At 34.8% G+C, this 13,591-nt stretch overlaps 1 protein-coding gene across 1 annotated transcript in view; it reads right to left on the bottom strand.

The window, feature by feature from the left end:
• Positions 1 to 13,591, bottom strand: part of LOC150104184 (rho GTPase-activating protein 7-like) — a 372,722-nt gene that overhangs the window by 251,637 nt on the left and 107,494 nt on the right. The gene's annotated exons all lie outside the window — the stretch shown is intronic.

Genomic DNA, 13,591 nt, shown 5'->3' with positions numbered 1-13,591 from the left:
ATGCCCTCATGAAACTGAGAGAATTATGAACACGTGCATATTGGTGACAAAAACAGGTTTGAAATCACGAAGGAGATTTCAAACCTGTTTTACACATATCGATCATTGAATTAGAAACCTGTATGTAGTAAACGTCACTTATGCAGCGTATATGCAAAATACTTGATCACGTGCATCACCACGTGTTCTACGCAACAATTTAAGAATTGATGTTGGTCAGTAATCGTCAACAGTGTTATCACAATGGGAAAAACAAAGGGCTTATGAGTGACCGTTCTGGCTGGAGCCACAAATTTGAAAACAGCACAGCTGACTGGTTTCTCAAAAGGCGAGATATCCCGAGTGTTTAATCAGTGGATAAATAACCAACATTGCTTGTCTAAGAGGCGTAACTGTGGTCCTAAGACTCAAGGAGAAGGCTTGCCTGAGAAAGCTTGAACGGACAAACAGAACTTCCTATGAGCAGCAATTAACCGAAGCATTCAGTGAAGGCTGAAACCATATCTCACCGAACTATGCGCAGGGAATTGAAGATGATCGGTATATGCCTATTCGTAAAATAAAAGTTTATAATTCAGTGGCTGGTATGTGTACTTCCCTTCCTGGTTTCTTACCAGGATGGAAAGAAAGAAAGAGAAACACCCTATGGTGAGCAAAAACTGCACCAGAATCAGAAGACTGAATGAAAATAACTATTCACTTATTCTTCTAATTTCTCGCCGTAAGTGAAGTTAATTAAAAAATGTAATTTAAGCCTGATAATTCTGCACGAAAATAAATACAAGACAAATAGCAAGCTACTCATTCTGTTCGTATAATCAAAATAAACAAAGAAGTCGGAATTACAAACTTCTAAAGCTCTCACCTAAAAGTAGCGTGAGAATGAAAGGTTAACCAGTAAAAGCAAACATTTGAAGAGAAAGCGAATCAGGAAAGATTGGAATGATTTCTAATTGAAACACGTGCAATATACCAGAAGGCTACAATGAGAAAGAGGGGAAAGAAATGTGATACAAAGCAAAAGCATTCATCTAATTTTCTTTCTCCTTCTTTTTCTTCCTATCTTCATGAAGAATGAAGGAATTGTGAACGTCTATTACTGAGAGCATATAAACAAAATTTTTCAAAAACTTTCATTTTTTTTTCTCTTCTACTAAAATATTAACTGAAAAGTCGATTTTTTTTGCTGGTTAGCTGAACAAAAAATTACTACAAGCTATTTTTTTTTCGCTTTTATATTTTTCAGCATTAATCTTAAATCGCAACCTCTATTTGGTTGTCAACTTCAGCTAATACAACAATTTCAAAATAGCTGGAGCATTTTTAAGGTAAAGAAGCGTTGATGATAATTCGTAAATAGTATGGCGTTGCAAATCTTGAAACAAATATAGCAGGAGCAAACTTCAAGAAAGGAAGAATATGATTGCATTAGTTGGATTGGAGTGATTTTGATTAGTAACGCTATGCGGACAGTGTGTTATATCCGTTAGTTGTGTGCGCGTTTCTTATCATTTAGTTTTGTGAGATTAAAAAGTCGAATTTACAACTGCATCTAACTGAAGTTCTTGAGGCCTGCTTACACAGATAAATGTGTATTTGTTTACCAGAGAATTTTTGTTTTTCTTCCAGAAAATAAGCAAACCTGTATGCACAAAAATGTAACACAGTGATTCCCATTAAAAAATAAAAAAATAAAAAAAAATAAAATAAACTGCTTCATTTTCCCCACCCCAATGGAAAATCCATATTTCATCAGTATTTCATAGATAAGCATAATTAGAATTTAGGCTGTAAAGAATATGAACTGCAACAAATTTTGTCAACCTTCCGTCAAATTCCACAAGCTCAACAAGAATTAACCGTCTAGAAAATGCATTGACAGTTATTATTCAGCAAACATTTTTTTTTTTTTTTTTTTTCAAAATATTATGTAGTCGTGAAAAATTAAAAGCTGATCTTCTGAAATCAGATTTCCTTCTGTTTTTGGAGGAATTTTGAAAAATTCATTGAAAACATGGAAAGAAAGAAAAATGTTGAACCAATGGGAAATGAAGAAAAGATAAAAATATGGAATGAAAGAAAGGAAAGAATACTAAAATAAACAGAGAAACGGGAGTAAACAAAAGGACAGAAAGACAGTGATAGCATCTTATACACATATTTAAATTTGTTTCAGTTTTTGACGCATTTCCGGGTTCTTTTATGATGTCCGAGTTACTCGAAAATGAGAACATAGTTTGGATTTCGCTTTGAAGCACAATCGAGAAAGCTCTCTTTTAAGAAGGACGACGGAAATAAATTCCATTCACTGAAGGTCTTCAATTCGGCATTTACATGACAACGAATCTCAAGGTTTTCCAACAAAAATGGAAGTCATTTTGGTTTTTATTGGAGCGCGTGTTTCGGTTCTTTTATTAATCTCAACAATAACTGAACTCCATTACCGGCTTTTTTCTTTCTCAAAGTGTAAGATTACTTGAAGAGATTGCTGTTTATCGGTGGTTTTACGTGTTTGTAACTAGGCAACGACGTGATAAAGATGCGTGATAATTAGACTAGACCAACTCGGCATTGCTAAGTTAAACCAGCGAGAGAAAGGTTCATTAATGATTCGTATCAAATGGGCAGTTGTTAGCACATCAACTTACCCTCACATCGGCAACTAGAAAGATTTCTTGGGCGTGTTTTATTTCTTAGATAACGCGCTTGTGTCGCTTGATTCTTTGACAAGGTTTCCCTGACCTTTATTTCCTAAAAACACTCTCTTCCTGGTTTGTTAGAATAACTGAATATTACGCACAGCGCTAAATTGTTTTTAGTTCAAAGTTTGCCAATTAATTTTAATTCAATCCTGGGAGACAACTTTGGTAGTAAACATCCATCTTGTGACCTTCAAATAGCGCTCTGGACAAAAATAACTAGGACCTCGTTAGCGAACGATTATCTAGAGAACTGCAAATTCAATGCATCTCTGAGGAAAATGTCTAACTACTTGGGGATTAGAAAGAGGAAGGATGAGAGCTTCCAAGTCACTGCATTTAGCGTATTTCTCGTTCAAGGTCTTCCTGGATGTTTATCGATGATTTTAGAAGTATTGTGATGTGGTAGAGATTGGAAACATGGGAAAGTTTTCCAATCAGCCTTTCAGTAAGATGCTAAGTTTTCAATGCTAACGTAATCGTCACTGATTGTTCACTCTAAGAAGATTTGTTCCTGTTAAAGTCTTTATGTAAGTCCATGTTTTTCAGTTAATCTCTATTGCATGCACTTTGGGAGAAAGAAGGTCACTAATAATGCATATGGATCTATTTAGTTTAGTTGTTGACTGTTTATGCGCTGCAAGTATGTGAAACTGTAGTTGACTGGGAGAATCCGTCTAAAGATTTTTACCTAGTACTGAGTCAGTCGGTCTTGGGCACAAGAGTAGTGAAACGGTTTCGCTAGCACTTGTCTAGAGGAGAGAGCGATTTGAGTTCAACTCCCAGTAAAGCTAAGTTAGCCAGTCTTGAAAAGCGGAGAAAATTGTCCCGGCAATTTTTTTTTCCTGCAAAACAGATAAATCGGCCTTAAAATGAAGCCTTATTGCCTTAGTTGTTAGTTAGAATTGTCCTTGAGCTAAATCTAATGTAAACAAACTTTCAATTTTGAAGAGGATTTTTTAAACACTTCCTCTGTATCCTGATGAATAATTTACGTTAAATTAAATTATGAAGCAATGAACTGAAAAAAAAATTAACTGTACATAAGTGAAAAATTTACATTTTTAAGAGCAAGCTTTTTCACTGATGCGATGTTTGTCACAGATGTGACAAACATCGCAATCATACCACAACAGTTGCTACAAATTAAATCCACAAGAAATCACGTGATTTCTGAGCAAGGCTAACAACCTCATTAAATGAAACAACTAAGAAACCAATAGCAAGCAACAACCTAAAATCAAATATGCAAACCACGTCTTAACAAAGTCAATGAAACATCCTCAAAAGACAAAAGCCTAAAGGAGGAAAGAAAAGAAAAGCCATTAGATCCATCTGACTGATATACTTCGAATTATTTCCTCTTGCTGGTCCAGTTTATCTTTAGTAGGGGGGGGGGGGTTTCAAAGGAGGACAAGCACTTGGGCAATCGGGGTCTTAAAATAGCAACTGCGGAGATAGAAAATTGTTTCCCTTGGGACTGATACACACAACCAGGCGTGTCCTGCTTTTTTTTTTTTGGCTAAACATTTGACAAATCAAGCGACAGTACGACAAGGTCTAGTGAGCCCTGAGTAAGCGAAATCTCGCTGTCCAGTGGCGTTTGATAACAGACAAAAAAAAAAAAAAAAAAAAAAAAAACTCTTATCTCCGCAGTGACCCAACTACACAGTACGGCCATCCAGAGCACTGAGGTAGTCAGAATACCTTAATAGATTTCCATGGCAATGGAAGGTGACGTGGTTCCGCATCGATGAACAAGCACAAATCAGCGACCTAAAGTGTCGACTAACAACACGCACACGTGTTCTAGTTGTGTGTTGTCAAGGCACTATCGGTCTTCATTGAAATACATGCAGTGTAAACAAGGGAAGTGGCAGAGAGTATTACGGGTCATGGGACCGAAATTTCCGCTTTTTTTTCTGGTGCAGAATTAAAAACTGGGGTTTGTTGTGTGTGTCCTAAACAGTATCTAATCGGAACATCGGCTATCTTTAGGGATGGAAGTTTCGTGCACTTCACCCTTTCGTGTGTGTATGTGATTTGAAGATTAAAAAAGCGCAACCCCAAAAACAGAATAAAAACATTTCAGAGAGCAGAAATTTCCGATTAATTATTAACAGAAATCGGATGAGAGAAGCGGTAGGTGCATTCTATGCAATCCTCAGCGAATAGAGCTGCTCTATTCGTCACTGCTACAATAAGTGGTGCCATAAAGTGTATTATATATGGAACTGTTATGAAGAAAAATCGAAGAATCATACAAAAGCTAGGTAGATGCATCTAGAGGCATTGATATTTCTATGTTTAGGTTTCTCTAGTGTGCGCTACAAATGCAACAAAAAGAGTAAAATTAGATCTCGAGTTAGGTCACTATTAACATTTTAGCATTCAACATTAACTCTATCCAAGTTAATTTTTGGAATCTCTGCAAAATTACTGTTATTAAATCTCTGCATCGTAAAAACCTAGCGAGGTTTAAAATCAGTAAGCTGAAACAATAATGAGAAAATAAAAACAATTTTACGCTATATTGCGCTCATATAGATAAGAAATGAAGCCACACAAAATAGGTTGGTAGATTCCCTTCCATGTAAAATAGATCGGTACAGGACAACAGCCCTTATGATTTAATATTTATCCTTCTTAAATTTTATTTGTTACTGAAGTTCTAAATGGCACGTGGTTGCACTATTTAATCACCGAAGGGGAGGGGGATGACCGTCTCTTGTCTATCATGGCTAATTTCGGGAAGTTCAGAACATGAAATAAACAGAATTAAATTGAAATTGGGAGTTAAAGTGGAAATTGGAACTGTAATAAGGAAAACAGAAGAACAAGAAAATGGGAACAGAAACAATATAAAGCACTATAGCAAAGACAGAGTCATAAAAATAATAAATAATGATACTATATAGAAGAATGCCTTTTCGAAAAGGCATTCTTTGTAGATGTTTCGAGAAATTTCTCATTAAATTCTGTCTAAATGAAACTAATAAATTCCATGATTATATTATGAATTCAACTAAATTCCAGTAATCTGTCTGCTAGCCTCTCGAAAAAGAGTAAAACAACGAGGGAAAATAATAAGAGAGGAAAAAAACAGCTTGCAGTAGAAACAAAAAATCTTTGCTGCAAGTTTCAGCCAAGTTATCCATTAAATACATCTTTGGAGATTCTCGCAGTAGCAGATGATAAGTTATGACACACTCTTAATAACAATTAGGAATCCTTTAATACAATAAACTTGTAGCCTTACATTTAATAAGATTATTCCGAGCTTCTTCGACATTCACGTTCTTTCAACATGTAAAAAGTGAAAAGGCTTCCTCCGGTCTTCTGTTTCGAGAGTATTTAAGAGGCAACTACTTCCGCACAATCGCTAGGACAGCCTAAAACCCGATTACGCTTTCTTTATAAGTGAAAGAATCCCTAACAATATGACCTTTTTCTTTAATCGTCTGTGGATTACGTACACACGCACACGGACACCACTTAGTGACTTCTACCGATGGCAGCAAAGTGGATTGTAGGATTATTTGATTGCGGACGACCAATACAGATACGAACAGATAAAGTGAAAAGTAGGCAAACCGTTCTCTAACAAGAAATATGGCCTTTCAGAGATCAAAAATCTAATTTTCCTGCTGTTATGTGCATCGATGGGGGCCTAGAGTGGCGTCTTCTGGGTTTGTAGTGAACGCATGCGACCGAACGGTAAGAAATGTTCGAGTCCGAAACTTTTCTATGTCAAAAAGCAAAAATGATGCAGGAAGAACATGATCGTCAAAGAAAGAGATGCTCAAAAGGAAGAGCATTGTATGAAAAGTTTAGTAAGGACGCTATAAAACTGGTTCATCTCAAAAAGGTTTAAAATCTTAAAGAAAAGTAGCATCTATTCTCAAAATTTTCTGTCTAATCATTGAGGAATTCATAGTATGACTCTCCACTTAATTTCTGCTGTAGTTGATTCCCAAATATATCCCAGAAGGCACAATTTTTTTTTTTAAGTGAATTTCCCCTTCATAATCGCGAAACTGTTTTTGTTGTTTTGTATTAACAATGCAGATCATATCTGTTAATGCATATATTCTCAAACTGATTTGTAGAAGAGCAAACTCCTGTTACCTCTTTTTTGTGACTGGAATTTGTTAATGTTTGAAATTATGATTTCAAGCGACAAAGGTTATATGACCAATGTATTATATTCGTCAATTCTGTGTATTCTCTGGAAAATAAATCTCTGTCAGCTCGAGTTTCCGGCAGGAAAAACTCGGTATGAGATTGGGTAACTTGCCTTCAACTGAGCAGTCGTTATAAAGGTTCTTAGCATCCTAGACAAAATATTAGCCCGGGTCTATGACTGGACAAATCGTTTCAGTCACAATTCTCCGGGGTTGAATCCGATCTGAAACAGCAAATAATCTTCATTAAAACAAAAGAGAAACAAACCTAGATTATTAATATTCATATCCAGGGTTTCTCTGCTTGTTTGAATGAGGCCTACTTCATGTTATGGGCAGCGATAAGAAATTAACTGAGAACTTTAAGGTGAACTAGAAATTTATTATGATAATGAATGATTGATGTTTGAAGCTCTTATATATAAAATCTAAAATGAAACCCTTAGTATTTCGTATTTTGGGGAAAATCATATAGTTTTATTTGACAAGAGGTATACTGAGCATGAATTTTAAAGGCTTCGATGCATTTTCAACTTTATTCTGTAAGGGTTGCACTGTCGTCAACAAAGCGAGATAATTCGTATTCCTATTAGTGTTTGTGGATAGATGTAGAAAGGACTATACATTATCTTTGTCAGTTCCTTGCTCAAAAACTTCTAATTATAACCCTGTCTTCCAGAGCCCCCCACAACACGTATCTGTTTTAAGTAAGATGGAAGAAACTATTTTCTAGTAGCAACTTTTTTCGATATAAGACGAAGAATTTTTTTTTTTTATAACAGAAGATAGTTCGGTGTAAACAGACGGCGCAAATGAAGAGAAAAGAAAGAGAAGAGTAAGAAAAAAAAAGTTACGCATTCTTCGTGATCAGTGTTGCACAAAGATCTGAAACGGCTTTCGTCATAAGATTCTTAATCCTTCCCGACCATAGCACAGACATCATCGTAATTAGGAGAAATATTAACGTCTCGGTTGTCATGGTAACCGAGGCAAGATGGAAAGGTGTTTCGGAAAAGAATACATGAGATGAATAAATGCAGATTTAATAACAGGCACGAACAAACTATCCGATGTCATATTGGTGACGTGCAATAAGGAATGACGAATGTTACAACATCAAAAGAAAGACGTTTTTTAAATAAATCTTGAAGGAGAAAAATGAGCTGTCCTATCTGCTCTTGTACAGCCTTATTTCACTTATCACTCGGTCAAGAAATTGACAGTGGACATCATCTTAAGAAAAGAATAAAATAACGACATTAAATAGAACCTGAATAATAGTGAAGCAATTATGAACTATCTACTCTCGCTATTTCTCGTGGGAATTTATTTTAATAAACTCCTTCCACACACACACACAAACACACAGGGGAGGGGAAGGGGGAGATTATTATCAAGCTTCCAGCAGAGATACAAGTCCATCAAAGTTGTACATCTATTTCAGATGCAACGGCTTTAACTCTATGAATTACCAAATCTTTATCATCTTTTACCCGCCAGTTTTATGTTTATGAGAGGGGAAACTTTATCCATCTTGAAGAAATCTAAACATGAAACTACAGCCTGAGTCCATCAAAACAGACAGACATACAGAGAGAGAGAGAGAGAGAGAGAGAGAGATGAAATGAGAGCAAGAAAGAAGGATGATAAAATCATATTAGGTACTTCCGTGTGTGTGACACAGAGAGAGAGAGAGAGAGATTATTACGGGATGGATCAAAAATTAAACTCCTATGCAATCATTAAACTAACTAGAACATCTGAATTCATCTAACTTTGACCTTAAAAATAATCTTTCGCGATTTTAAAAGAATGATTAAATACAAACACGTGAAAATGTATAGTCATTTAAAAGAATGATTTGTCATTTTTGCAAGATGATAAATAATGAGTCCAACGCAAAAATACCTAATTAGTTTGTCGGATAGAAAAAAAAAAATCCAAATTCTTCGGAGGAGTAGGAAATTTTTTTTTTCATGTTGAGCTTTTTGAGATCACTCTTCAATAACAACAACAATACTTAACACCTTTCCTGAAATAGAAGTAAACACCATTCATTATCTCTGCAATATCTTCCAATCTTGTAATCCTTGAGGACATTCTGTTAAGTTAGATTTCAATTACAAGTGCAGTACCAGAACTCCTCGGGCCGCAAAGAAAAACACTGATTACAGAAATAACAAGGCACAACAACTTGCTCGCAGGGCACATCGAGTTTATGGCTGTGGAGGATTTCTTCTTGAAAGAAAGTAATGACGTTCCTGTAGTCATGTGGGATACCGAGAACACGTACACAGGAGGCATACGAGGAGGCATCATATACAGGGGTAAAAGGCCTCCTTGTTAGAGTCATCCACGTGAGATTACTACTTACGACCAGGCTTTTGCGAAAACCGAACAAGTTGCGATAACGAAGCGCTTTCGCAGCTAAAAGGTTCGTGACGGCTTTCAGAATTCACGATTCTTACTTTTTCTGTGTATAGAAAACAAACAACGAGATTCAGGTCAAAGATTTAGACCCTTAACCTTACGTAAATGGAAGGAAACGTTGACTTCAATATCTCAAAATAAAATAGAATCAGAGGCAACACTTCAAAGGCATTATTCAAATTCAGAATAATTCCTAACTGATTTCACTATTGCTATATAATAAAAAGTTCAAAAGCCAGAAATATATTGTCTGAAATGATTGACATGCTCCATCTAAGATACGTAATATCCATCATTTTAAATTTCACGCTGTAGGGCGCCACCTACCTACAGATTGATAGAGAAACTTTTGTTCAAGTTTATTGATGCATTTTTTTTTTTTTATATTTCTCCCACCCACGAAAGATTGTTTGCAAACCTACAGCAGTACGTTTTGTACCGTGTGAGTGGGTTAAGATGGTTTCTATTTTTTTTTTTTAATCAATTACACACACACATTCATTTTTTTTTATATTTAATAATTTTCATCGCAATTATTGAAATTTTGATGAATTCGCATTTTAAGCAAATTTAATAAATATCGATGAATTATTTTACTTTCAAATTATTTTAAATTAAATTATAAAATCTCCTTCCTTTCTAGATGGTAAAAATATATGGATAGGAGGTTCATAGACAGCAGTCTCGAAGGGATGGATCGCCTGAATTGAAAGTTATCAGATAGTTAGTCCTCTAACTCTCTAATATATTAGTAACCGCCCTATCCAAATAGTCCACGAAGCTAGCATGCTAAGAGAAAGATGATTGGATTAGTTGGAAAATTGGAAAGTTAAAATGATTTAATTTAATCTTACTTTAATAAGTAAGATACCTAAGATAATATACTTTTCTAGAATTCAAATTTTCCTACTAGATTACTTCCTATAGCGAGAAAAATTATTACTCCGAAATATGAAATCACATATGTACCACAGTCAAAATTTTGTATTGTAGAAATATTTCGTCTTACATATAGTAAGACGATTAGTGTGAACAAAGAACAGTCAGGAATTTGAACCAAAGAAAAGTAGAGCACGCGTGTTATATTAGAATTCCTTTATAAATAAATGCATTCGGACTGGTTGAGCTGAAATAACAAGTAAAATAAAATAAATTAAAATATAGCGTATTTAATACAGTTGAGGATAACAATTTCCCAAACTTTGGAGATCGTCAGTCAAGTGAATTTTCTATTAAGAACTTCTCCATAAAGGGCGTAACTTTTGTTTTATTTAATAACTTTGACCGTTTCCCGTCTGTCACGATTATTATTAATAACCAAATCAAAAATTAACTAAGAAATACTTACGTAATCTCCCTTGTTTAAAACAATGAGAGAAAGAAAGAATAAATTAACGAATGATTATTTTAATACAGCTGTTTTTTATTATATGGCATACACAATATTTAATTGGTTAAATGAAAAATTAACAATTCAACATCTTCATTTTCCAGATGAATTACCTAATGCTTTTTTATCACCCTTTTTTCAAGCCATATTTGTGGACATTATTTAATGAAGTTTCTGAGGGATTGATTTTGGAAGAACTACTCTGGTACTTACCACATTACATTAATTTTTCCAGTAGTAATATACGGTTTCCGGGTCAGTCGGTCATCTCTGGCACTGGCGAGCAGAGTTTTTCCTACACGTCTAAAATTCATAACTTCTGATTTCTCAGTTGATGGACAAAAAAACTAATCATGTGGCAGGGGTTAAGCGAACTCTCCCCCCCCCTTCCAAACTGCATGCATATATTATTCTCTTTACTAAATATCAAAGAATATGAAATACATACTTTTTCTTTATTGTTTACCTTAAATATCTATCTTATATTTCTTTATTAGACGGCTATTACGATTTTTCTTTGGCGTTAGAATATTCTTAAGAATAAATGTCAAGAAAATCAGCCTACTAACCGGTAAACTTTAACTGATGGATAGAGATTGGAAATTTCATAACAAGTTAAAATATGTTAAGCTTAAACAGAGTTTAGTTAAATAGTATTAATTTAATAATTTTGTCACAAACAGTTACAAAAGTATTCTTCCCCCCATCGCCCCCGCCAATTCCAAATCATTGCTCCCTAGCTATTAGCCATTGTTCATGTGATTTTTGCACTTATCTATAAGTAGAAAAAAATATGTAGCATGGCCGATAGATGGAGCTGGATTTTTCTTCGGGTGTGTGTATTAGGCAAGTGCAAACTTCAACACATGTACAAACCCAATTAATACTTTAATCATGAAAATAATTCCGTTTATTCCATTGCCAAATATCTTGAATCAGGAATTGCAATTATATATATTTTTATATTCATGAAAATATGTTTGGTTTAGACATGAAATATATTTGTTATACTCATTTTAAGCTATCTTCGAATACCATATTATAGATAACTGAAATATGGTTATTATTAAAATAATCGGAGAGGTTTCATGTTTTATAATTTTTTAGGATGATTGCGGGCCATTCTGTGGTATAATAATGACACTCATAACTAAAAAAAAGGTGCATTTACATCAACAGTGAAAATTTGGATAAAGAAACTCTGTGTTAAAAAAAATCACGACTAATGTTCCATTTTAACAATATATTTTGTCATCCATAACAACCTTTTTTTTTTTTTCTTAAAGCGTCGAGTGAAGTATTAATCATCACTCGCGAAAATCCAAGTAATTTAAAAGTACATTACACTCACAACTTTGTAAAGCCTCTGCCTTTTATTGCCTTAAATCGAAGATTGTTTATAAAAGTCGTTCGCACTATTGTAACACTACAAAGAAATGAAAGGCCTGCTGTGTAGCCCTATGAAAATGGTTTTTGCATTCATAGCACTAGGTCGCCCGAAGAAAGACTGCTCTAAGTTCAATTCTAATCGCCGACTAGAGGAGCTTTTTCTAATACTTTCTTCGACCGGCTTCCGGATCAGTCAATCATCTCTAGCACGGGCAAACAAAGCTTTTCTCTCGAAAACTCGAAGTTCTAACCCAGACTCAAGAAAATCGACCTTAGAATTCACGCTACTTCACACATTTATATATAGTTGTTTGCGGTACTCTCCTCCCTAGATGCCAATTAAAATCATTGATAGTCTTAGACTAGCTATCTGTGATTAGCTGAGAGTAAAGATTTGCGCTTCTCCAGTTTCCAAAAAGTAAATTAAGGATAAACGGTCATGCCTACTCTCTTTGGGAAATAAAAAGCATTGGCAGATGTATTTATTTATTTTTAGAAATGCAATAACAGTTTCTTTATATTTTAACATTAATGCCAGTCTGTAAATACATCTTTCTCGAATATTTCTTAAAATAACATTTTCACTTAAAATAATCTAAATTATATTTTTTTATCCCCTTTCTTAATCTATTATATAAATGTAGGTTTGTATGTTAATCTTTTTTTGTGTGTGCATACATGAGGAGCTATCCAGGAAGTATCTCTGATAGTCCATGGCGCATTTGGCCATTAGCTTAAATGCACTGTGGGATTTCATCAAAGTCAACCAAATCTAGCTTCCTATTTCCTTCCCCTTCTCCTTGTTTGCGTCACCATCTTTACTATTTTCTTGAATAATTCTTAAAATAACGTTTTAGTAATATTTTCACTTAAAATAATCTAAATTAGATTTCCCCCCTTTCTTAATCTATTATATAAATGTAGGTTTGTATGTTAATCTTTTTTTGTGTGTGTGTGCGTACATGAGGAGGCATTCAGGAAGTATCTCTGATAGTCCATGGCGCATTTGGCCATTAGCTTAAATGCACTGTGGGATTTCATCAAAGTCAACCAAATCTAGCTTCCTATTTCCTTCCCCTCCTCCTTGTTTGTGTCACCATCTTTACCTTGATCTTTTCCTACATAGCCCTCACTGTAGACTTTTCTTGTCGGCTTTTCCATTTGGACACTTTAATGGAAGGAAGAGCTTTCTAATCTTACAAGGTTTACTTGCGGAAGAAAAATCGGGTTCATTTTTATAGTGGCCGACACGTAAACAGCTCGGAGTAAATAGTCTCTATTGAGACTGACTACTGTAAGGCTTTTCACATGCTCCGCCGTCATCAGCTGGGAGGAAATGTCACCTGTATCACATAAAGCATCTGGTTAATGAGGCAAAATTTTATTATCGGTATATACTTTTATGTCACGTTTCTAGTGGACATACAAAATAATAAATATCCAGCCGTGTAGAATCTTAGCGTGGTATCCATTCTCTTCTTGTTTGCTGGCTATAGAAT

Source organism: Typopeltis vanoorti, chromosome 8, assembly GCF_054136105.1.
Source record: "Typopeltis vanoorti isolate ZY-2024b chromosome 8, IOZ_Tvanoo_1.0, whole genome shotgun sequence".
Taxonomy (NCBI): Eukaryota; Metazoa; Arthropoda; class Arachnida; order Uropygi; family Thelyphonidae; genus Typopeltis; species Typopeltis vanoorti.
The sequence above is the reverse complement of the archived record's forward strand: the minus strand, read 5'-3'. Positions and strand labels throughout refer to the sequence as shown.